We start from the raw sequence: 27,341 nt of genomic DNA on the forward strand, positions 1-27,341 counted from the left end.
AACGTCTCTCAATTTAGCAGCCCCCACTTGCATAAAGGATTCACTAGTTTATTTCCAGTCCTTTATCAAATAAATGATTGCTTTCTGGGAGAGCCGTCACATTTATAGAGCTGGCCATTGTTTATACACCAGAGAGCTCCACCATCGCCCTCAACTCTCAAGTGTCGATCCCTTCTTGACGCTGCCTCTCTTGCCATAGTTACATGCAACTTGGAAGTTGGGGCCGTCATATAGCCCATTTCGTTGCATCTGCATGATACGCCTCACGCGAGCAAGAATTGTCTAACCGGCAGTATATGTTCCTCACAGCTGTAAGCACGGTATGTTATCCTCATACAAACTTGCAGCTCGCTTATCGGCAGACGTTTAGTGAGAATATGAACTTCATTTGCCTCATTTTATACAGCCACTCACCCGCATTTCCATCTACAGGAGGTACTGAGTCGGTACGCAGCCTTAATCGCTTACAATGAGGAAAGGGCTTTGGTCACCGGACGAAGATGAGAAATTAAGACGGTGCATCGCTAAGTATATGAGTGGTAGCTGGAGCGACATTGCGCGGAAAGCAGGTAGTGGGAATGACAATGTTTCAAGTTTACGATGGCTGATGCTCCGGGTTCATACGTCAAGCTTCGCTGAGTGCATCTTTTTGAAGCAGGTCTACAACGCTGCGGAAAGAGTTGCCGACGACGTTGGATGAACCACTTGAGACCTGACTTGAAACATGGAAAATTCACGCCAGCCGAAATAAGATTGGTGGTGGAGCTACATGACGCGCTCGGAAACAGGTACAACAAATGTTGCTCCTTTCATGAACGAATAGCTAGGCATCGAAGGACTCATTTGATTTGCCGGTTCGCTGATGTACGGACATGCTTGCCTTTTTGTGTGGTTCAGGTGGTCAGAGATAGCGGCTCACTTAGTGGGCAGAACAGATAACGATGTCAAAAATTTATGGAATACGCAGATAAAGCGGCAACTCCAGCGCGTAGGTGGAAGCGATCAAGGAGACGCTTCAAGTTGCTTGGCGAAGACCTCCGTTGAAAACAAGGCGCATGACGCGGGCGATGGCTCCAGGGTCGCTGCTAACGTATGCCCAGTATTTCCTTTTGCTGATTTGGTTGCGTGTTTCCATTCCGAGCCTCGGAGCCCGCTCGTTGCTGTACCGAACGGTCCAACCCTCATTCAAGGAGTTGAGTCTCCTGCACAGCAGCGATACGAGCAGATACGCGACGAAGTGAAGGATGTAGTAAATGAGCCTTGCAACGAATCAAAGGCTTGTCATCTGTGTAGCACAGCCAGCGCCCCCATCGCGACACGATGCAGTTCATCTGACTCACGGCCAAGCTCGAGAAACGCATATGCCAGCAGAGATCCTGAAGTGCTCGCCTCGGATATTAAGGACCAAGCAATATTAAAATGCATATGCCAGCAGAGGCTCAAACCGATCTCGGATTGCTTCCAACGAAGCAAGCTACGCAATGAGGAATATGAACAATTCGACATGGTGAAAGGTGGGGAGAGTCCAAGCGCAAGCGGCAAGCTTGCGAGTGAATGTAGTACCGATAATTCCTGCCCAGACCTCTTCGATTGCGAGCCTTTCCCTGAATACGAGTGGATCGTGTCATTCCCGCTCCCGCTCCCTCTCCCTCTGCCTCTACCTCTGCCACTCACCGATTGGAACAGCAGCTGCTCCTCCTCCTCCTCCTCCAATATTCACAATAACTCGAGCTTGGTTGCGCTCGAAACACCAGGCTCCCAGTCTCATGCAAACATTGTTTCTTCTGACTGGCCTAATTTCGAGCCGCTCTGCAGCCCTTTTTCTTTCTCTGCAGAGCGTGATGTCTTGTAAGCTGGGCCGTCACCCCCTTTTGTTGACATTTCCTAGGAAGGCTTGTCCTCACCGTGTCAGAAAATGCATGTATTTCTTAAAGAATTCCTCGTCTTAATGAAGTTACTCGGCGGTTACTTATGAGAAACGATAACGTAACAAACTTGTAAAGAAATAATTCCTCCGAAAAACGAAAAGTGTTCAGAAAATTATCTAAATTATGTTTCACTATTGTGTAAACCATTTTGGCACCATGGCTTTGCCACAAGAAGAAATTGGTGACGTTAGCCTTGAATCCATAGTGGTGGTATTTAACTCTATTGTATCTACACGGCCACAACAAAGAGAAAACACCATTGCATAGGTTTGGATTACTCGAGCAACTGGCACTTTTAAATGAGTGTAACCATGGGAGACAAATAAAAATGAACAACAAACCTATTCCAAGTATCTTCAAAGTGAAGACTAAGAGCAATCCATGTTACATTTCCTTTTTAATTGGGGTCACTATGTATAAACCCTCTATATCATAGTTTATTTTTAAAATCCTATATCTGTAGCTTTTTTCTTAATAAAATTTACCCTTTTTCTATACAAATATTTATTTATTTTCCAAAATGACTTTAAGTACTCATGTATGTAAATTAATTTTTGTAAAACTAATTAGCAATAAAAATAATCTTCTTTTGAACTCACAAGATTTTTCCAAAATGACTTTAAGTACTCACATATGTAAATTAATTTTTGTAAAACTAATTAGCAATTAAAAATAACCTTCTTTTGAACTCACATGATAGGGTTACATATGACAAGTGACCCCCCCAATATATTTCTTAATATCCTAATCATTGTTTTATCATGATCATAATGTTATGCCCATAATGCTAGCATATTTGGCAATATGTACAACATGAGGGTCACTCCGAGGAGCCACTACCCTAGATATCACATGACTTCAAGGACTATTTTTTAAATCCCCTATTTATGAATATTATATAATGAAAGACACCCGTTTACCATACACATCTGTAACTTTGTTTCAAAATGTTTTTTATGATACCCCTCTGTAAATATATTCCTATTAAAAACATGAATTTGAACACATTGTTAGTAAGTGAAGTAAGTATCTATACATACATACATACATACATACATACATGTGTTTGTGTTTGTGTGTGTGTGTGTCACATGAGTCACTTTCTGACACAAATACTGATGCTAAATACAAGGAAATTTTAGTTTCTACAAGTCAAAAATGTCAGAATGTTTGTTGGTGTGCACGTCGCTACAGGTGCGTTGGTATCAATATCGAAATGGGTATAAAAAATTAATTGCTCTCAGTGTAGGTATGGAGGTTGGTATCAACATCAGTATATACGTTACAGAAAAGAAAAGACACTATGGGACACGATGGGGCTTGTTTCAACCCCATCCTTACACATAAATTTTTTCTCATTAGAATCATGTTATAGTATTACCAAAGAGGTCTACAAAATGATTTGCGCTACAAAATGACAAAAGTGTCGAAGTCGAAAATGCTAGATCTATCAAAGTATTGCACTTCAAAATGGCAAATGTGTGAAATTAGGGATTACATTTTTTGAAATTAAAATACGTACTTTTCATTTAAAAATCGCGACTTAATGCCCTAAAGGTCAAAAAACATGTTTCTTTACACCGACTATCAATCGAGAGCATACCGCGTGGTATATAACTATACCAAGCGGTATGACAGGCCCCACACGGTCCCGCTACAATACCACGTTGGTTTTTTTTTGGGTGCCAAGAGACACCACTTGGTGACACATGCATATCACACGGTGGTTGTCATATCAACATGTGTGTCATCATGAATTGCTTGATTTAAAGTGATATGCAATCGTGGCCATTGACACACTGTGCGATCGAGGCAGGTACTATGTGATGGAGCTGCAAAATATTATAAAAAGACCATAGTCCTACCACTACCATGTTGCACATGTACCTGTTGCTTTCTCATGCGTTTTCTCTTTGGGTGAGTTCTTCTTTAGTCTTTGGTGTCGATCAGTCATGCCAAGTGATGACCCACCTCATTGGTTGGATTCACCTCACCCTGGCTGGCTGTAGGCTATTAGAGAGGGAAATAGAGAGAGAGAGGGAAAGAGAGGGAGGGAAGGGAGAGTAAGATAGATAGATAGGTAGATAGATAGATAGATAGAGAGAGAGAGAGAGAGAGAGAGAGAGAGAGGGGGGGGGGGGCGTAAAAGATAGATAGATAGAGAGAGAGAGAGATTGAGATAGAGAGAGAGAGAGAGAGAGAGAGAGAGAGAGAGAGAGAAGGGGGGGAGGGGAGGGAGGGAGGGAGAGTAAAGGAGAGAGAGAGAGAGAGAAAAAAATAGAGTGAGGGAGAGTAAAAGAGAGAGAGGAAAACATAGAGAGGGAGAATAAAAGAGAGAGAGAGGAAAAGAGAGAGAGGGAGGGATGCCAATTTATGTATCACTCAGGCCAAGAGATCATCATCCGCTTCAGCTGGTCACGGTCGCCTCACCTTAAAGATTGAAGGTGGGTGATGGCTCGCATCTGCCAGTTGATTCCCCCCCCTTTGATCTTCTTATATATATCATATATATCTATGTACATAGGTGTTAGTAGAGCATGGTTTTATACAGATGATGGCCCACTTTTGCTGGTCAGTTCATTCTGATAAAACCCTTTCCAACTTGATGTGTGATTGGCAAAGCTAATCTAGATCATCTTGGTTATGTGATGCTGTTATATGTCTCCTGTTCTTCCCTCCACCAGTTGATAGATTGGCACTCGATAGTGACTTTATTGAATTCGGTCTATAATACTAGATCACGTAGTGATTGCTATAGTAGTGGATTATGTCATAAGCTACAAATTACTTGGCGTAATATACCATTGCCTTGGAAAGCAAGACGTATTCAGTAGTTTATTATTCTAAGAATCGGAAGTTATGTGAAAGTTATTTAGAAACATTAATGATGTTGCATGTTGCATGTTGCTTGTGAGTGGTTTAATTTACACTACAATTGCAAATTTGCATGTGTATTTTGGGTGTTCTTTAGTTTGAAAAAGTTTGAGCGCTTACTAAACTATTGTTGTATGCACTAAATCAATACACACCCATCCTTGATGGTAGGATTACCAAAAGGCAAGCGACAAAAAGCGAGCGAGACAAAAAAAGTGAGTAATAAAAACCAATAAAAGATTTATAAATCCCCCATTTCAATAGCAAAAAATAATAACTTATTCAAAAGTCCATATGTTTCCTCAATGCTAGAAGGTTAAATATGCATATAATTTTCTGAGCCACTAACACTAATTTCACATCATCATACAAAGACATGATAATCATCTAAAGTACGCCTTGCCATTTGATTTGATATGTAACATGACCCTGTTTGGACTTGTAAATCAAAAGATACAAGGATGTGAAAATGCTCTCTTTTAGGCCAAAATAGGGAGCGCGTTAAGGATGTTTTGGCCCAAGCATTTTCACATCCTTAACACGCTCCCGATTTTGGCCCAAAAGAGGGTATTTTCACATCCCTGTATTTTTGCAAGATGTCAACATATGGTTTTTTTGGCCCAAAAGATGAGTTTTTAAGATCCCCACATCTTTTTATTGTCAAATATAAATGGCATAATGTTACATATCAAACCAAATGACAAGGCATGATTTAGATCAATATCATGCCTTTTTGCACCATCTAAAAAAATTGTGTGCATCAGAATATGAATTTTGTGAGATTCTGTCCAATTTTTTGCACCAACTTTAAAGCAAGGTTTCCCATAATGGGAAGCGAGAAGACATTGTCTATTTTGGCAAAAAAAAAACCAAAATTTAACATCCTCTACCTTTTAATTACACTCTAGGGATCACTCTTCATAAACCCATAAAGCATGTGCAAGCAAGCATGTATAAAAAATTACCCCTATATTCTTGCAATTTACATTTTGTCATGTAAATGGTTGAACCCATGTATGTGTTTACATTTTAAAATATCTACATATGTAAATTACATTAAGTTGCTATTTTATAAATCCCCTCATGCACACAAATAACATGTAAGTCCCCCAACTAAAAAATACCCCTCAATGCACAAAAGTGGTATGTTACATGTTTATGAGTGACCCCCCAAGATAATTGCCAAACCCAAATGGGTCATGTTACAATAGTCCTTAACTTTAGACTACTCGATTTCAAGAAATGTGACACATAACCACTCTTTTGAATACTTTATACTTCAAGTAATTATTTTATAAAAAACTTGGATTCTTTCTTTGCTTGCTTGATTTTCCAATCACTTCAACTAATTGTCGCTCGCATTTTTGGGCTTGCTCGCTTTTTCTCACTCGCTCTATTGACTGCCTCCTTGACGGCAACATAAGAGCGTTTGAAGACTGAGGTTCTAATACTTGTCCATAAGACAACAATCGAACACTTGATAGGATTGAGTGACGAAGAAATCCATGCCCATGCGAGTAGGTCATTGTTTGCTTGGGTGTAGCCATTTTTTATGAGGTTCAGTGACTTTTCTGTATATAGGTATCTTGCATGACCCATAACTTATGCATTGCTCAACGGAATTTGGCAAACTTTGTCTTCAAGTTGTAGTACACATTCAAACTTGAACATGAGGAAAAAAAATTATGGAATAAGTATTTGGAATGAGACCGTTAAAGCATTACAAGTGCTATGTTGCATGTGAAGCATGCATCGTGTCGAAGACTATAGGATATAGCAATTTATTCAAAACATCAAAATTTTACTCTATACATATATGCAACCAAGTAATCATTCAAAAGTACACTACGTGAGTTTCTACTCAATTCAAGGGCACACCTAAATGAGAACATTAGGCATGGGTTAATGGGCCTCTGATGTTGTGCTAAAGCCCGGGGAGGCACTATTAAGAAATCCTAGGTATCATGTGCATTCAAGGGGTACTTAAAACACCCCTCAACTAAAATTCCCCGAGAATTCCCCCCCAATAAAATCTCCCCTCTTTACTTATGAACTAACGGATTTTTTTCTAAAGTCGAATTAAAAAACCCCTCCTAATATTATAATCCTGTTAATTTTTCCTCAAACGTGGGATTAAAATGCCCCTCCTTTTGAATGCACATTGTATACTAAAATTTTTGGAGGTGAACCCCCCGAGTGCTAAAGTGATGCATACCCATTTGAGGGCACACTCCATAACTTTTTTTTTGTTTTGTTGAAAACCAAAATGGATTGAAAATTTGGAATCCAAACTACTGGGACTACTGCATGGTGACATTAAAACATTGATAGTTGTTGGTATTGGTATCTAGATTCATCCTAAAATGGAAGAAGTTGGAAAAGTGCAATTTGTGCATGTGAAAAGATATTTTAATAAATCCAACAATATTTACAATTTTGAATTGTTTATTTTTCCATGCACATGCTTGCTATATGGCTCATAAGCATGACAAAGGTCGTTGCATTTAATAATACACAACATCAAACCCGATAGCATGCCCTTTGGCCTATTTGTGTTTTGAAGCATTTAAGGCCGCATTGCACTTGTTTGGGATATCCAATTTTGTTGATGTGTATTGCTAGAGGGGGAAAAACAGGAGGCTGAAATTTTGCTACTTTTGCGAATTTTAAATTTTCACACCTTTCGTCCACCAACTCTTGGAAGATAAGTACCTGCAACCTTCCCCTTCCCTACAAATGCCTTGCAACCCACATGCACCTCAACATGACACAACAACACAAAGCACCCATAGACATGCACACAAATGCGTTTCCTTAACTAAAAAAAAACTTACGGGTGCATCTATTTGCACATCTACAAACCCACATCTATAAGCACATCTATATAACAGACAGACATGCCTTTAGATGCACTTTTAGATGCTCTGTAGAAATTTAAAAAAAAACAAAAAGACACGTACATGGACGTGCTTATAGACGCTTTACAGAATATGTTTTTAAATAAAAGCAGAATTTTGTGTGGTTGAATAGAATGCTGTGTATGTTGTGTATGCTATGTGGTTACAAGAATCCCATTTTCACATTGTGCAATTTAATTCTTGCAGCCCACCGCATTTTAATTAGCATGATTCCAAGCACGTCTATAGCTGACAATTACAATTTCGAATAAAACATTACAACTCCAAAATGTTTAGTTCACAAGGCATTCATTGATAGAACATTGCATAAGGAAATTGAAAGCCAAAAAAAGAAAAGGAGTGTATATTAATTCATAGCCCAAAAAGTGCTTGTATGTACATATAGCATGAAGCCAAGCCACATCATGTGGCTTCAAGTACAAAAAATAAGAGGAGTGTATATACAAGAGAGGCACATGAAGCCAAGCCAATGGCTTCAAGTATAAAAAAGAGTAGCTAGCACTACGTTTATGACTAATCTAAGTTCTCCGCATCCTCGCTCCCTTCTTCACTCCCTTCTTCCTCATCTTCTTTCTCCTGATTAGCCCTAGGGCCCTGTAAATGAGGGACAACATGTATCAATGTATGAAAAATCAAATCTTTATTTATAATGTTGACATTACTTAATTACTTTTAAATACATGGGGGTACGCTCTAGTAGCCCGGATATACTGCTCCTCAGTAATCAACCCGTCATCATAGAAGTGCCTCCATGTATCTTCTCTGTAATGGTGGTAGTGGTTTGCTATCTCGACAGAAGTAGGATACCTGCCCACGATATCAAGCTGCAAGATGACACAATTTGCGGAGGGGTTAGTACAAAGAAACAACCTCCTAATAAACCACATAAAAACAATATAATTTGAGATCGATACTTATAAATTGGGCCTCCCATGATTCAACACCCCCCGCTCCAAAATCCACATTTCCATATTACTCTATTTGGATCCTTTGTGCCTCCACGTGCTGCAGACTGGGGTCCGCCTTTGCTATCTTCATTGCTTTCTTCCATTCACGCTTGTGAGCGGTGTGGGGCTGGCCCCTTGGTGGTTGACCTCCCTCTCTCCTAGCAATCTCGGCTAGCACCTACCTCTTAAGCGAAGATCTTTTATTGGCAAGTATCATAATAATCTTTGACTTGGCCCATTTATCTATGAACTGAACATTAGGGAGATTGGGATATCTAGAGCGAACAACAACGAGGGTCTCATCAGCCAACTTTTTTGGCTGACCTTTATAGTGAATAAAGCAATCTCTGTACTTGTTAGCAATTATAGAGCATATGAAGGCCATGATGTCCTTCCCCCGTGCATCTATCAAGATGCCTCCTATCTAAGTGATGTCATAGAATATCATACCATCACCCTCTGGCACATCTGCATCATCTAAATCATCCCCACCATTACCCCTCCCAAAGCATTGTGCCATGCATCCCCCATCGTTCTCCCATTAGGAAAAAAGGGAGCTCATTTTGGGGCCTTTTAGAAGAGAGAGAAAATAGGCTCTCAACCAATCAGGAGTGGGCCAACGTAACGTTGAAAATTCAACAAAAGAAGATGAAAATAAGACAAAGAAATAGTACTATATGTTCGTAGAAGCATGTCACATTAATGAGGTGATCTAATTTGAATCTTTTAAAATTTTATTTTATGTGCAGAATTTGGTGATTCTGACACCGCAAACGCGTCCGGAACGGCCCAAAACCCCAAAAACGGTACTGGAAACGCTGGAATCGAACATCCGGAGGCCCGGAAACGGCCATAAAAGGCCGAAAAGTGGGATTTGCAGCAAAACGCGATCTGGCACCTTTGGAAAAGTGGGATTTGCAGCAAAACGTGATCGCGTTTTGCTGCAAATCCCACTTTTCAGCCTTTTTTGGCCGTTTCTGGGCCTCCGGATGTCCGATTCCAGTGTTTCCAGTGCTGTTTTTGGGATTTTGGGCCGTTCCGGACGCGTCTGCGGTGTCAGAATCACCAAATTCTGCACAGAAAAGTGTTTCTCTTATATGAACATTGAATGTAAAGCATGTGAAAGAATATATTTATTCCTTTTCACACTGACATTTCTCACGCAAGTATCTATATTTTCTTGCTTTTGTAGAGAGAGAAAAGAGAAAATAGTGAATTTCTTACAGGGCCCCAAAATGAGCTCCCTTTTTTCCTAATGTTGCTACTATGCCTACTGCCCTATCATCTCGAGCTAGTACTTGGCCACTCATAGCTAGAGAAGTGACTCTCGACTTGACGAGAATATGCCGATGGCTCTACGAGGTAGAAGGGCCTCCTGACCATAGGGGGGGAGAAGGGGCTTTTCTCTATAGCCTGCTGGGTTATCTCGACTCCACTGGGGTAATCTCAACTAGTGTGGGATTGGGGTGGTTTGGAGTCCGTACTGCCGACTCTTAGGGGGTTTTTAGAGTATCCATCATGTATGTGTATAACTCCCTAGGAGACAGAGGGAGCCCCAAAATGTTACATAACTCCTGAAAGATGGCATCCCGAAGATCAGGTGAGGCTGAAGAGCTTCCTGCCCACATGATGAACTGAAGAAAAGAAAATAAGAAGATTACCATTGAGCATGCTCTCTTCCATCATGCAAAAGAAAAAATAGAGTGACACTAGCCTGATATTGAACAAGCATTTACAAACTCATGCATTCTTTGAATTAGAGTGACAGAAGTCTGTATCTGCTTCATGTCAAGCTATTGAAGCTTCACGTGGGGAAAAAGAGAGAAGGAAAGAGAGGAGAAAAGAGAGGAAAAGAGAGGGGAAAAGAGAAGGAAAGAGAGGAGAAAAGAGAGGAAAAGATAGGAACAGAGAGGTAAAAAGAGAGGAGAAAAAAGAGAGAAAAAGAGAGTATAAAAGAGATTTAAAGGAGAAAAGAGAAGAAAAGAGGCAAAAAGAGAGAAAAAGAGAGAAAGTGAAAAGAGAAAAAGTGAGGGTAAAAGAGAGAAAAAGAGAGAAGGAAAGAGAGGAGAAAGCAGAGGAAAAGAAAGGAGAAAAAAGAGAGAAAAAGAGAGGAGCTAAGAGAGAAAAAGAGAGGAGAAAAGAGAGGAAAAGAGAGAAAAAGAGAGAAAGTGAAATGAGAAAAAGTGAGGATAAAAGAGAGAAAAAGAAAGATGGAAAGAGAGGAGAAAAGAGAGGAGAAAAAAGAGAGAAAAAGCGAGGAGATAAGGGAGAAAAAGAGAGGAGAAAAGAGAGGAAAATAGAGGAAAAGAGAGGAGAAAAAAGAGAGAAAAAGAGAAGAGATAAGACAGAAAAAGAGAGAAAAAGAGAGGAGATAAGATACAAAAAGAGAGGATAAAAGAGAGAAACAGTGAGGAGAAAAAAGACAGAAAAAGAGAGAAGGAAAGAGAGGAGAAAAAAGAGAGAAAAAGACAGGAGATAAGAGAGAAAAAGAGAGGACAAAAGAGAGGAAAAGAGATGAAAAGAGAAAGAGAGGATAGAAGAGAGAAGGAAAAAGAGAAAAAGTGAGGATAAAAGAGAGAAAAGAGAGAAGGAAAGAGATGAGAAAAGAGAGGAAAAGAGAGGAGATAAGAGAGAAAAAAAGAGGAGAAAAGAGAAGGAAAGAGAGGAGAAAATAGATGAGAAAAGAAGAGAAAAAGAGAGGAGATAAGAGAGGAAAAGAGACGAAAAGAGAGGAAAAAAGAGAGGAGAAAAAAGAGAGAAAAAGAGAGGAGATAAGAGAGAAAAAGAGAGGAAAAAAGAGGAGGAAAGAGAGGTGAACATAGAGGAAAGGAGAAGGGAAAAGAGAGGAACAAAGAGGAGAAAAAAGACTGAAAAAGAATGCTCCATCATGCATGCCCTCTTTCTTTATCCGGCCCTCATGCTTCAGTCCAATTTTCCTCTTTATTGGACCCGCTCTCATGCAATCACTTATCTCCATCATTCATGCAATCCCTTATTTCCTCACGAATGCTTAAGGGAAAGAGAAGGGGAAGGGGAAGGGGAAGGCATAGGGGAGGGAAAAGAGAAGGAAAAGGAAGGGGAAGGGGAAGAAAATATAGGAAAAACTGGAGAAAAACTATCGTATTGCATCTATAGATGCATCTAACAGCACATCTACAAGTTAGGAAAAACTATCGTATCGCATCTATAGATGCATCTAACAGCGCATCTAAAGGTGCGGCTGTCTGTTTTCCAAAAATTAGATGCACTATTTGATGCATCTATAGATGTGCTTCGACAGACGCCTTTTTAAAAGAAGCTTAAAAGGACCTGCACCTGACCCCAAAAAGAACACTAGTACCAAAAACATCCCTTCCTTGCATACAACAAAGGATGAATCCAAAGAGAGCAACTTCCAAAGAAGACCAAACTGCCAAGAGACTTACCTTGGATAGAGGTATGGAAGCTTCTTGTCCTTCTTCAACGCTGCTTCTCTTTCTTCTCTTCCTTGTTCACCCTCTTCTCTTGTATGCTTGGGGATAACTGTTTAAGCCTGGAGATGAGTGTGGGTGCTTGGAGATAATGGATGCCTAGAGCTATGTCTATTAATAGGGAAGCAAGCTGCGCAATGCTAAAAGTATATGAAGGAAAGCAAGCATGCTAAAAAAAGGTTTGAAAATCAGCCCGCAGTCTATGCATCTAAAAGCACGTCTAAATAGGCATCTAAAAGTGTCTAAAAGCGCATCTAAATGCGCATGTATCAGTGCGGCTACACTATGTTTTAGACACACCTATAGATGCATTCCATAGTGCAGACGTGGTGTTAGATGTGCTTTTAGATGCTACACAGATTTTTGACATTTACAACTCATGCAAGAATACATTTTTTGGGTTGTTTATTTGTAAGATGTCTTCATCTTCAACAAATAGCTCTAGTGAGGATGAATCCCTCCATATCCACCATTGTGAAATGTGGTTGGAGCAAAAATTCAAATGTATATGTGATCGATGTCAAGGAAACATGTATCGTGCACACAGAACTACACTCAATCACATCTCAAAGTATGGAGAATGGGATGCGACTATAAACGTGGTAAGTGTTAAAGAGTTAAGGTTGATTGAGATACCTATGGGTGTTCATGTGTTTGAGATATGATCCTTTTTTAATTTGATACAAGATGCAGTGCTACACCCGCATATGTTGCCCTATGCTTGTCTCGTGAGGAGGCAAAGCGTCGATGATATGAGGTGGGATCTTCAATAGGGACTGTTACGAATGCATGGAGTGATAGTGATAGTAGCCCTCTGCCATTACCTCATGTGGCCATGGAGGAGGAGGTGTTTGATGATATGGTGTGGGATTTCTATGTCCATAAGTCCTCAGGTAGGGATGATAGCATGGAGCAAGATGATCTTTTTACTGCAGCATCAACTCCACTATTTGAGTGGTGCACATTCTCTATTCTACGTGCCTCCCTCAAGTTACTAAACTTGCAAACCATGGAGAGCAATGCAAGTTTGAATGCATTACTCAAGTAAGCCTTAAAGTCTATTTTGCAAACATGATGAATTATGCTAGTGGGTCAATTTCTCGAATGCTTTTTCTCATTTATGGTCTTCACGTGCAAGCTATTGTGCAAAATGCTTCCAAGGGAAAATCAATTACCAACCACAAGAGATATGGCAAGGAAACATGTGACCTCTCTTGGAGGATTAGATTACAAGCACATCCATGCATGCGTCAACGATTGCGTTCTATTTGGTGGACCACATAAGGATGCATGAGAGTGTCCTACTTGTGGAAGGAAAGATATAGAGTAGATCTCAAACTTTGGATGTGCCTCGTAACTTTCTATGACATTTTCCCATAATCCCTCGCATCCAACATATGTTCAAGTGCAAATCCATTGTAGAGCTCATGGCATGGCATTCCTCCCATTGAATAAGCGATGGCAAGTGGAGAAATCCCGCAGACACTCTTGCATAAAACCTAGGAACTTGAGTCTTGGATTGGGTATGGACGGTGTGAACCATTTTAGTCCTTGGGGGGGTCACTATGTATAAACCCTCTATATCACGTGTGTTCAAGGCCTATATTTAAAGTCCCTTATCTGTAAAAAATTTCATGAATAAAATGTACCCCTTTTCTATACAAATCTGTAAATTTTTTCCAAAACTATTTTAAATAGTCCCTTATGTATATTCATTGATGTAAATTTTAGAAATAAAAAAAATCCTTCTGTTGAACTCACGTGATAGGGTTACATATGATGAGTGACCCCCCCGAGGTTTAGTCTCAAAAGCACCTCTTACAATGTATGGCCAGTGATATTGGTGAATTATAATCTTCCACCCTCTATGGCGATTAAGAAAGGACATGTTATGTTATCCCTTCTAATTTCAAGGAAACATAAAGTAAAAAATCCTGATGTTTATTTGGAGCCTTTGGTTGATGAGCTATAGATACTTTGGAGAGGTATCGAGGTGCATGATGTGAGTAGGCCTCCCTCAACATGAGACTTCAACTGCAAAGTAGTCTTGATGTGGACAATGCATGACTTCCTAGGCTATGGTAGGTGTTCAGGTAAGCATTAAACTTTTAATTATGAGTAGGCAATCGATGTGGCACCCTAAACTCACCTTGAACTCTTAATTGCATCTATTGTTCAAGTCTCACTACATCGGGTTACCATGCACGTCTTGTTTGTGGTCCTTAGCTAGTTGCCTTACGAGTAGATGCATTGAATAAGGTCATCTATGAGAATCACCATCGATGTCTTCCACCTGATCATCCTAGATATGTCACCCCTTGGAATGAAGTCCCCCCACAATCACTCATTACAAGAGATTGGATGAGAATTTGGAATGGTTCCACAACTCCTCCACCACTTGGCATGAGCCGGTAAGGGTTTGTAACTATTATGTGCTATATTGAATGGAAATAAAGATTTCACACTAACGCCATCTTTTGTTTAGATACTCCATATTTTATCGACTATCATATTAGTCCCACCTCAAGGTCAATCACCTGCTTGATCCCATGCTTATCTTCAAGAATGTGGAGTCTACCATTTGGGAACATTTGAATGGGACATGAGATTCTACAGGCATAAGGGAGGATCTACGCACCATAGGGAGGATGCATGAAGCTTGGCCACAAGAGAGGCCAAATGGGCGTGTCTTTTTACCTCATGCACCGTGGAGGTTATCAAAGCTAGAGATGGTGGTAGTGAAACGAGCTATCACTACAATTCATATTCCCACTAAATGCATGAGGTGCTTGAAGGGGGCCTTCACAAATAGCAAGAAAAGAGGTGTAGAGCAAGGTTTTCATATTGCTAACATGGTGTACTTTTTCCTTTCTAGGTATGTGAGCTCAAAGGAAATAGATCCCACCACACTTGATAATGCTCGAGTTATGTCAGTGGAGGTGGTTTGTTTAGTGGAGGAGACATTTCCACATTCTATTCTCACAAGCCAACTACATCTCATAGTGCATTTGGTGGATGAGATTGCTATATGCGGTACTATACGTGCGCGATGGTTGTTCTTCCTCGAGCACTTCATGAAGACCTTGAAGGGTTTTGTGAGACAAAATGCAAGGCCTGAAGGTAGCATGGCCAAGGGTTGGTTTGGTACAAGAGTCACTTGTATATATTTATGAGTTTCTTGTTGATGTGGATAGCTCTCTCCCACGACTATGGAGAGATGATGAAGACCTAAGGATGACCTCTATTGTGCCTCAAGGGAAAAGATGATCAAAGTAATAGACACGAAGTTGCTTAATAATATCAACCTTTACTGCATGCTTAATAGTGATGTGATGAAAAGATGGGTGACAAGATATGAGGATGCAAAGGCAAGAAGACAAGGAGAAAGGGCCTCTTTCGTACACACCACAGATCTCATGTGCCATACCCTTAGCATCTAAGAGCACTTCCAAAGGATATTCATGTGGATTGGCCACTTGACAAAATGGAGAAAGCAGAGTGAGATGAGGGGATGCATATCACAATGGAAGAATGGGAGTATGCTAGGGGATGCATGAGTAAGGTTGGTATATAGAATGTTATGCATAAGTTAGGATCTTTTAACAATTTAGATTGCTTATTTAATTGATTTTGTCTTGGTGTAGTGTATTATGTTCAATGCTATATGGTGTAAGGGCAAGCATTTTCTAACACAACGGATTGATGATAAGAGAAATACACAAGATTGTGGCATCATTGCTAGCTTTGAGGGAGCCAATGGAGCCATGGATGACTATTGTGGCATAATCCAAGATATTATTAAGCTTGACTTTCGACGCTTCTTTGTGTGTGTTTTAATTGTAAAATGGTTTAAGGACATGGTGGAAAGAGGCCCTAATGCAACAATCCACAATAATGTGAACAGGTATTGAATACACATATAAAAATACACTTTTAATATTTGATACCTTCAATGCAAGGAAAATAACATGATTGTATTTGTGTTTGAATTAGGTTGTCTATCAACCAATGGTGGGGATAATAATAGGTGGTGGCATGTCATACCTATTACGCCACGTTCCAAAGTGATGTATAGTACATTTACTAATATGGAGTGTATGGAGGATGATCATGGCCATGGAGGTGATGAATGACCATAATACAAGAGAGAAGGATGATCATGGGATAGGAGATATAGATATTGAGACCATTACTAGTAAGGACGAGCCTACCATTGGTGATGCTGATTTCGATGAGCACATGAGTAGCACACGTAGTAGTGGGCTGAATGTATTTGTAGATCTCAACATTGGTTTGGATTTTGAAGTAGATAGTTTGTCAAGGGTTGACCTCATTGAGGATGAGATTTATCCATAGCCCATCATTAATATTGGCAAAAGTATTTTACATATCGTCTCATTCTCCTCACCTCACTTAATTTTTGTATATGCGGGTTTGCTAAAAAGCATTGATATTTTTATTAAAATTATGTGCGTTGGTAATCATGGGCAATGTTTGGAAAGCAGTGATGTACATTTATTAGCCTGCACCAAAATCTCACTTTCTATATTCTCTATTTTGCATTTATAAAGGCATCTAAATCTACGTCTAATTCATAGTGTAGACATGTTAATAGATGCACCCATATTTTCACTATTCTAGTAGTGCCTATAGATGCACCCACTATTTTGCGCATCTATCAAGCACCTCTATAGTTGCTTTTGTCTTGTTGTGCGACCTTGCGCAGACCTTGGTTTGCCATTGTCTTTTTCCAGGTAAGTTGTCTTATATTCTTTGCTTGCCTCCCCAGCTAGGTTCTCTAGGTTTATTCCGGACTGATCATGGCCATGGCATCAACGGCAACATGCAGCTCACCATGGATTGCAAGAGAAGCAGACAGAGGCTATGAGATAGGAAAGCTAAAAAGCCAGGTTAAGGCACAAGGAATAGAGTGCACATCGAGGAAAACACTGGCATGATATCAAATCGGCAATGGAAGACACTTTTGCAACATCTATGAAGGAAGAAACAATGAGAAGAAAGAAGACTCCTTGCAGAGCAATAGTAGCAAGAAGTGGTTGCAGATGCACGCATTTGATCATTGCCATCATAGTGAAGAACACGAGTTGTGGTGTCACGATTGGTGGGAGCATTCGAGGCAACAACATGAGGCCATTCATGTGATTACCAGTCTCATGTCTTCACAAGCTTTAGCCTACATCCTAAAGTTCGTAGAGTAATAACCCTACCAACACTTGGGAGATGCACGCTTGAGAGGCGATACTCTCTAACCTGAGAAATGGCCTATAGAAAGTGAAAGGGGTGCACAGCTTGGATTAACTAGCTACAAAGAGAGCGACATTAGCTATGTTGGCATCCCGTGAAACAAAGGAGAAACGGCTTGGGCACACAATGTCAAAGATGTTGTCAATAAGATGGACCAACGTGGCTCTAACGACGGTTGAACATAGAGCAGAAGCATGCATGATCATCCTGATCCAAGAAGTCTGTGGGCTTCAACAGAATGCAAGAAAAGGAGAGACATCATAAGTGCAAAAGTTATTGCTACAGTGATGACATTTTGGCATGAAAATACGAGAGTTTCTCCAAATAGAAAGGACATCTGTAAGAAGTAGATGGGACGCAAGGTGTTTGAGGAGCACATCATACACATGCTAGATACAATGCAGGTCAGTGGTGCCTAATCTAGCCCAATGGTTGTTTGTGATTGAGCTTTGGGATAGTTTACTTGTTTTATTTCTTAAACCAGGCTTGGACTAAATGTGATTGTCCTAAATGCCCGATGGTTGGAACATCATGCAATCGTAGGCTAGTTTAGCTCAAGCGTCAGTTATGTGATTGTACTAAACTAGCATGCACTACAAGACATGTGCAAGCCATTTTTTGACAAAAATACCGACCTTTTTTACACTAAAAAGTTTCTTTTTGATGGACACAAAGGTCAGTATTTATGTGGCTATTAGCATTGAAAAAGAACAGTTGCTATATAAGCATCGCTATATAGTGACACTGGTAAATGTTGCTATATAGCGACACTGGTAAAAATCGCTATATAGCGACACTTGACAGAAGCTAAAAAAAACATTAGAGGGGATAAACAAGGCCACAGCAAGCCCTGTTTTGCCCCACTAATGTTTTTTTTAGTATTTACAAAAGAATGTTGTTTGTTACAAAATTTCCCTTGTGAAAGGGGTGATATAAAATTGCTCAAACGAGGCGAGCAACAGAAGCATATACATGCCGAAGATATACAACATTGTTCGCTATAAAATTACCCTTTTGAAAAGGGTCATACAAATCGCTCAAATGAGCCGACATACAGAAGCATATACATGTCGAAGTATATACAAACTACTACTAATAATACTACTACTATTACTGCTCATCCGAATCGTCATCCTTGTCCTCGTCCTTGGACATTGTGAGCTACGCCTGATCCCTGGCCCTCATCGAAGCCATGTAAGCCTAATCCCTCGTCATCACCACTCATCTCCACTGATGGGATGTTCAAGGTTGCAACCATATTAATTGGAAATTAGATTGGAACTTAAAGAATAAAACAATTTAAAAAGTGATATCGGATGGGTGTGCCTCTTTGAGAACATTTCAATACCACCTAGGTTGAGGTGTACAAAAAGTGTTGTGCCCATCGGATATGCTTTGCATGGTCCATCGAGCATTAAATACTATTTTGGTCGTGTCATGCACATCCATAAAAAAACACGTTGCTAGGTGTGTTATCCGATCAAGTACTTATTCGATGGGAATGCCACTTTGCATGTAAGTCAATTCCACCTGGTTGAAGCTGTATGCAAAGTATCATGCCCATCGGAAGTCAATTCCACCTGGTTGAAGCTGTATGCAAAGTATCGTGCCCATCGGATATGCTTTGCATGGTTGATCGAGCATTAAATACCATTTTTGCCTTAGTGCCATGCACATCCGTAAAAAAAACACGTTGCTAGGTGTGTTATTTGATCAAGCACTTATGCGATGGACATGCCACTATGCATGTAAGTCAATTCCACCTAATTGAAGGTGTGTGCAAAGTATTGTGCCCATCGGATATGCTTTGCATTGTCGATCAAGCATAACACACCGTTTTTGCCTTAGTGTCATGCACAACCATATAAAAACACGGCCATAGGTGTGTTATTCAAACTAGTACTTATCGGATGGGGGTTCGAGTTTGCACACAAGTCCGTTTCAACTAAGTTGAGGTGCATGCAAAGTATTGTCACCATCGGATATGATTTGCATGATCGATCACGCATTATACACCATTTTTTCCCTAATGATATGCACATCTGCAAAAAAACACGCCATTAGGTGTATTATCCGACCAAGTACTTATCGGATGGGTATGCCTCATTGAGAACATTTCAATACCACCTAGTTTAAGGCATACAAAAAGTTTTGTGCCGATCGGATATCATTTGCATAGTCGCTAAAGCATTAAATACTATTTTTGCTCTAGTGTCATGCACATCCGTCAAAAAACACGCTGCTAGGTATGTTATCCGATCAAGCACTTGTGGGATGGGCGTGCCGCTTTGCATGTAAGCCTATTACACCTAGTTGAAGGTGTCTGCAAAGTATCGTGCCAATAGGATATGCTTTGCATGGTCGATCGAGCATTAAATACCATTTTTGCCTTAGTGCCATGCCCATTCGTAAAAAAACACGCTGCTAGGTGTGTTATCTGACCAAGTACTTATCGGATGGGTGTGCCTCATTGAGAACATTTCAATACCACCTAGGTTGAGGAATACAAAAAGTTTTGTGCCCATTGGATATCCTTTGCATGGTCGATCGAGCATTAAATACTATTTTTGCTCTAGTGTCATGCACATCCATCAAAAAACACGCTGCTAGGTATGGTATCCGATCAAGCACTTATGGGATGGGCGTGCCACTTTGCATGTTAGTTGATTCCACCTATTTGAAGGTATGTGCAAAGTATTGTGCCCAGCGGATATGCTTTGCATTGTCGATCAAGCATAAAACACCATTTTTGCCTTGGTGTCATGCACAACCATGAAAAAACAAGGTCCTAAGTGTGTTATTCAAACTAGTACTTATCGGATGGGGGCTCCAGTTTGCACGCAAGTCCGTTTCAACTAGGTTGAGTTGTTTGCAAAGTATTTTCACCATCGGATATGATTTGCATGGTCTAACACGCATTATACACCGGTTTTTCCCTAGTGGTATGCACATCCGTAAAAAAACACGCCCTTAGGTATGCTATCTCACCAAATACTTATCGGATGGGTGTGCCTCTTTGAAAACATTTTTATACCACCTAGTTTCAGGTATAGGAAAAGTATTATGCCCATCGGATATGCTTCGCATGGTCGATCGAGCATTAAATACCATTTTTGCCTTAGTGCCATGCACATCCGTAAAAAAACACGCTGCTAGGTGTGTTATTCAATCAAGCTCTTATGCGATGAGAATGCAACTTTTCATGTAAGTCAATTCCACCTATTTGAAGGTGTGTGCAAAGTATCGTGCCCATCGGTGATGCTTTGCATGGTCGATCAAGCATTAAATACCATTTTTGCCTTAGTGCCATGCACATCCATAAAAAAACACACTGCTACGTGTGTAATCTGATCAAGCACTTATGCGATGGGCATGCCACTTTGCATGTAAGTCAATTCTACCTAGTTGAAGGTGTGTGCAAAGTATTGTGCCCATCGGATATGCTTTGCATGTTCGATCGAGCATTAAATACTATTTTTGCTCTAGTGTCATGCACATCTGTCAAAAAACACACTGCTAGGTATGTTATCCAATCAAGCACTTATGGGATGGGCGTGCCACTTTGCATGTAAGTCAATTCCACCTAGTTAAATGTTTGTGCAGAGTATCATGCCCATCGGATATGCTTTGCATGGTCGATCGAGCATTAAATACCATTTTTTCCTTAGTGCCATGCACATCCGGAAAAAAACACGCTGCTAGGTGTGTTATCTGATCAAGCACTTATGTGATGGGCGTGCCACTTTGCATGTAAGTGAATTCCTCCTAGTTGAAGGTGTGTGCAAAGTATTGTGCCCATCGGATATGCTTTGCATTGTCGATCAAGCATAACACACCGTTTTTGCCTTAGTGTCATGCACAACCATATAAAAACACGGCCATAGGTGTGTTATTCAAACTAGTACTTATCCAGTTTGCACGCAAGTCTGTTTCAACTAGTTTGAGGTGCGTGCAAAGTATTGTCACCATCGGATATGATTTGCATGGTGGATCACGCATTGTACACCATTTTTTCCCTAATGATATGCACATCCGCAAAAAAACACGCCATTAGGTGTGTTATCTGACCAAGTACTTATCGGATGGGTGTGCCTCATTGAGAACATTTCAATACCACCTAGGTTGAGGCGTACAAAAATTTTTGTGCCCATTGGATATCCTTTGCATGGTCGATCGAGCATTAAATACTATTTTTGCTCTAGTGTTATGCACATCCGTCAAAAAACATGCTGCTAGGTATGTTATCCGATCAAGCACTTATGGGATGGGCATGCCACTTTGCATGTAAGTTGATTCCACCTATTTGAAGGTATGTGCAAAGTATTGTGCCCATCGGATATGCTTTGCATTGTCGATCAAGCATAAAATACCGTTTTTGCCTTGGTGTCATGCACAACCATGAAAAAACAAGGTTCTAGGTGTGTTATTCAAACTAGTACTTATCAGATGGGGGCTCCAGTTTGCACGCAAGTCTGTTTCAACTAGGTTGAGGTGTTTGCAAAGTATTTTCACCTAGGTTGAGGTATAGGTTGAGGTATAGGAAAAGTATTATGCCCATCGAATATGCTTTGCATGGTCGATCGAGCATTAAATACCATTTTTGCCTTAGTGCCATGCACATCCGTAAAAGAACACACTGCTAGGTGTGTTATCCGATCAAGCACTTATGCGATGGGAATGCCACTTTGCATGTAAGTCAATTTTACCTATTTTAAGGTGTGTGCAAAGTATCGTGCCCATCGGATATGCTTTGCATGGTCGATCGAGCATTAAATACCATTTTTGCCTTAGTGCCATGCACATTCGTATAAATAAACACACTGCTACATCTGTTATTTGATCAAGCACTTATGCGATGGGCGTGCCACTTTGCATGTAACTAAATTCCACCTAGTTAAAGGTGTGTGCAAAGTATTGTGCCCATCGGATATGCTTTGCATGGTCGATCGAGCATTAAATACTATTTTTGCTCTATTGTCATGCACATCCGTCAAAAAACACGCTGCTAGGTATGTTATCCAATCAAGCACTTATGGGATGGGTGTGCCACTTTGCATGTAAGTCAATTCCACCTAGTTAAAGGTGTGTGCAAAGTACCGTGCCTATTGGATATGCTTTGCATGGTCGATCAAGCATTAAATACCATTTTTGCCTTAGTGCCATGCACATCCGTAAAAAAACACACTGCTAGGTGTGTTATCCGATCAAGAACTTATGCGATGAGAATGCCACTTTGCATGTAAGTCAATTCCACCTATTTAAAGGTGTGTGCAAAGTATCGTGCCCATCGGATATGCTTTGCATGGTCGATCGAGCATTAATTACCATTTTTGCCTTAGTGCCATGCACATCCGTAAAAAAAACACGCTGCTACGTGTGTTATCTGATCAAGCACTTATGCGATGGTCGTGCCACTTTGCATGTAAGTCAATTCCACCTAGTTGAAGGTGTGTGCAAAGTATTGTGCCCATCGGATATGCTTTGCATGGTCGATCGAGCATTAAATACTATTTCTGCTCTAGTGTCATGCACATCCGTCAAAAAACACGCTGCTAGGTATGTTATCCAATCAAGCACTTATGGGATGGGCATGCCACTTTGCATGTAAGTCCATTCCACCTAGTTAAAGGTGTGTGCAAAGTATGGTGCCCATCGGATATGCTTTGCATGGTCGATCGAGCATTAAATACCATTCTTGCCTTAGTGCCATGCACATCCGTAAAAAAACACGCTGCTAGGTGTGTTATCTGATCAAGCACCCACTTTGCATGTAAGTCAATTTCACCTAATTGAAGGTGTGTGCAAAGTATTGTGCCCATCGGATATTCTTTGCATTGTCGATCAAGCATAACACACCGTTTTTGACTTAGTGTCATGCACAACCATATAAAAACACGGCCATAGGTGTGTTATTCAAATAAGTACTTATCAGATCGGGGCTCCACTTTGCACGCAAGTCTGTTTCAACTACGTTGAGGTGCATGCAAAGTATTGTCACCATCGGATATGATTTGCATGGTCAATCACGCATTATACACCATTTTTTCCCTAATGATATGCACATCCGCAAAAAAACACGCCATTAGGTGTGTAATCTAACCAAGTACTTATCGGATGGGTGTGCCTCATTGAGAACATTTCAATACCACCTAGGTTGAGGTGTACAAAAAGTTTTGTGCCCATCGGATATCCTTTGCATGGTCGATCGAGCATTAAATACTATTTTTGCTCTAGTGTCATGCACATCCGTCAAAAAACACGCTGCTAGGTATGTTATCCGATCAAGCGACAACCATGAAAAAACATGGTCCTAGGTGTGTTATTCAAACTAGTACTTATCGGATGGGGGCTCCAGTTTGCACGCAAGTCCGTTTCAACTAGGTTGAGGTGTGACCATCAGATATGATTTGTATGGTCGATCACGCATTATACACCGTTTTTTCCCTAGTGGTATGCACATCCACAAAAAAACACGCCCTTAGGTATGTTATCTCACCAAATACTTATCGGATGGGTGTGCCTCTTTGACAAAATTTTAATACCACCTAGGTTGAGGTATAGGAAAAGTATTGTGCCCATCGGATATGCTTTGCATGGTCGATCGAGCATTAAATACCATTTTTGCCTTAGTGCCATGCACATCCGTAAAAAAACACACTGCTAGGTGTGTTATCCGATCAAGCACTTATGCGATGGGAATGCCACTTTTCATGTAAGTCAATTTCACCTAGTTGAAGGTGCGTGCAAAGTATTGTGCCCATCCGATATGCTTTGCATGGTCGATCGAGCATTAAATACCATTTTTGCATTAGTGCCATGCACCATCCGGAAAAAAACATGCTGCTAGATGTGTTATCTGATCAAGCACTTATGTGATGGGCGTGCCACTTTGCATTAAGTCAATTCCACCTAGTTGAAGGTGTGTGCAAAGTATCGTGCCCATCGGATATGCTTTGCATTGTCGATCAAGCATAACACACCGTTTTTGCCTTAGTGTCATGCACAACCATATAAAAACACGGCCATAGGTGTGTTATTCAAATAAGTACTTATAATATGGGGGCTCCACTTTGCAAGCAAGTCCGTTTTAACTACTTTGAGGTGCGTGCAAAGTATTTTCACCATCGGATATGATTTGCATGGTCGATCACGCATTATACACCATTTTTTCCCTAATGATATGCACATCCGCAAAAAAACACGCCATTAGGTGTGTTATCTGACCAAGTACTTATCGGATGGGTGTGCCTCATTGAGAATATTTCAATACCACCTAGGTTGAGGCGTACGAAAAGTTTTGTGCCCATCGGATATCCTTTGCATGGTCGATCGAGCATTAAATACTATTTTTATTGTAGTGTCATGCACATCCATCAAAAAACACGCTGCTAGGTATGTTATCCGATCAAGCACTTATGGGATGGGCGTGCCACTTTGCATGTAAGTCAATTCCACCTAGTTGAAGGTGTGTGCAAAGTATTGTGCCCATCGGATATTCTTTGCATTGTTGATCAAGCATAAAACACCGTTGTTGCCTTAGTGTCATGCACAATCGTCAAAAAACACGATCGTAGGTGTATTTTTCAAACAAGTACTTATCAGATGGGGATGCCACTTTGCACACAAGTCAATACTGCCTAGGTTGAGAAACGTGTAAAGTCTTGTGTCCATTGGATATGCTTTGCATAGTCGGTCTCACATGATACACCATTTTGTTGCTAGTGTTATGCACAATCGTCATAAAATACGTTTGGAGGTGTTTTATCCGAACAAGTACTTATGAGATGGGTGCACCACTTTGTATGCAAGTCAATAAGACCTACGTTGAGGCGTGTACAAAGTTTTATGCCCATTGGAGAAATGTAGATGCGATAATATTAGAAAATTCTTGGTATGTGTATATGTGTGTGTGTGTGGCAAACAATTTTGACACAAAGTAAACACCTAGTGCACAAATTATGCACTTCATACCTTGAGTAAATAAGCTTGTTGATGAGGATAAATATGCCCTTGAATAAAAGCACAGTTGTTGTATGACCACAATAGGATCGCTTTGACACCTGTGATTTTGCCCATATGTAAGTTTACAAATAGTATAAAAAATCATATAATAATATATTAATAGTTTGCAAATGTTTATAGGAAGTGGGGAAAAACTTTTGGGGAGCTTTTTAATGTGAGCTTTTTTACCATTTCCTTTGTTTTTGCGAGCTTTTTTTAGAAATCCATACATGTTTTTGTTATAAGAAAGATGGGGAGGTTAGAAAGAGGGGGAGAGAATATAGGATATGTTCATTTTCATAGCATGTGGGAGGCGTGGAAGAGTGTATACTATGCACAAGGGGGGGGAGAATATGAGTGGCAGTAGGAGGCAAAAAATTATGGAAGATATGTCCATATTCAAAGTAGAAGGGAGGAACCATGGGAGATATGTACATTTTAAAAGTGTATAATTTGAAACTTTTGACCTCATATTTGGATTCCTCGTCGAATTCCGGTCATTTTGAGTACCAACATGACCATATTCTGATAAAAATTGGAAAAATGGTGTTTTTGTCATTTTGGCCTGTTTGGGGCCTGTTTTGAGTCTGCGCTAGACTCAAAACAGGCCCCAAACAGGCCAAAATGACAAAAACACCATTTTTCCAATTTTTATCAGAATATGGTCATGTTGATACTCAAAATGACCGGAATTCGACGAGGAATCCAAATATGAGGTCAAATCTGTCAAATTATACACTTTGAAAATAAACAAATTTCCCACATGCTCTCCCTTCCCCTTTACATTTAGTAGATGAACATAACTTTCACATTCCTCATCCTCTCTCTCCTCCTTGTACTCCTCTTTGCATACCTTATAAGTTCCCTCTCTACGTTCTCCACTATGATAATGAATATATGTTCCAACTCCCCTCCCCTCCCTTCTCCATGCCACCTTACCCATGCGCCCGTCCCTCCCCCTTTCCTTTATCTCCCCTCCCCCCCCTCTCTCCTCTTAACTACAACCACAACCCAAACTTTCAACCCACCCCACTCCATGACCCCCCCCCCCTCTCTCTCTCTCTCAGCTGAATGAAAAGCTCGCAATATTCATGAAAATTGAAAAAAAGCTCATGACAAAAAGCTCACCAAAAAATCACACCCATAGCAAGTGAGTAATGGGAAGTGGAAGTGGGAATGAGGAGGGAGGAGTGGAATAGGATAGGGAAGTAATAAGGGTGTATGATAATAGGTATAAAAAATAGTATAATAATATATTAATAGTTTTCAAATGGCAAGTGAGTAATGGGAAGTGAAAGTCAGAGTGGGGAGGGAAGAATGGAATGGGAGAGGGGACGGTAATAGGGGAGTAGGATAATAAGGGAGTGAAATGAGTGAGGGAGTTAATGGGGATGAAAAAGAGGAGGGTGAGATGGGGAAATATGGGATTTTGGGAAATGGGAGGAGTATGGGACGTGGTGGAAATGTGGGATGGGAGTGGTGGCAATGGGGAGGAAGAAGAAATGGATGGATGGGGGGAGGGCTAATGGATGAGGGATGGGGGTCCAATAGGAGAGGGGGAGTAATGGGAGCCAATGGGAGAGGGGATAAATGAAAAGCCAATAGGAGAGAGGGGAGGAATGGAAAGCCAATAGGAGAGGAGGAGGAAAACCTAATTTTTCTTATATATAGTCTTCCTTCTTCATTCATTCTCCCCTCATTTCATTCACTGAAGCAAGAAAGCAAGAAAGCAAGGACGATCAAGAGAGCAAGGAAGGAAGAGCAAGAAAGCAAGAAAGAGCAAACTCAAACTTTTTCTAGGTACTTGCAAATTTTTTTGATTAATTTTTATAGTTTTTTTTTAAATTTTGAAGAGAGAGGAACTAGAGAGAGAAAGGTTCAGGGGAGGAGAAGAAGAGGATGGAGGGACTGGAGGGAAGGGAGGAGGAAGGGAGGCAG

Source organism: Dipteris shenzhenensis, chromosome 31 (genome assembly GCF_047967505.1).
Source record: "Dipteris shenzhenensis isolate YYH24624 ecotype China chromosome 31, Dip_SZ_1.0, whole genome shotgun sequence".
NCBI lineage: Eukaryota > Viridiplantae > Streptophyta > Polypodiopsida > Gleicheniales > Dipteridaceae > Dipteris > Dipteris shenzhenensis.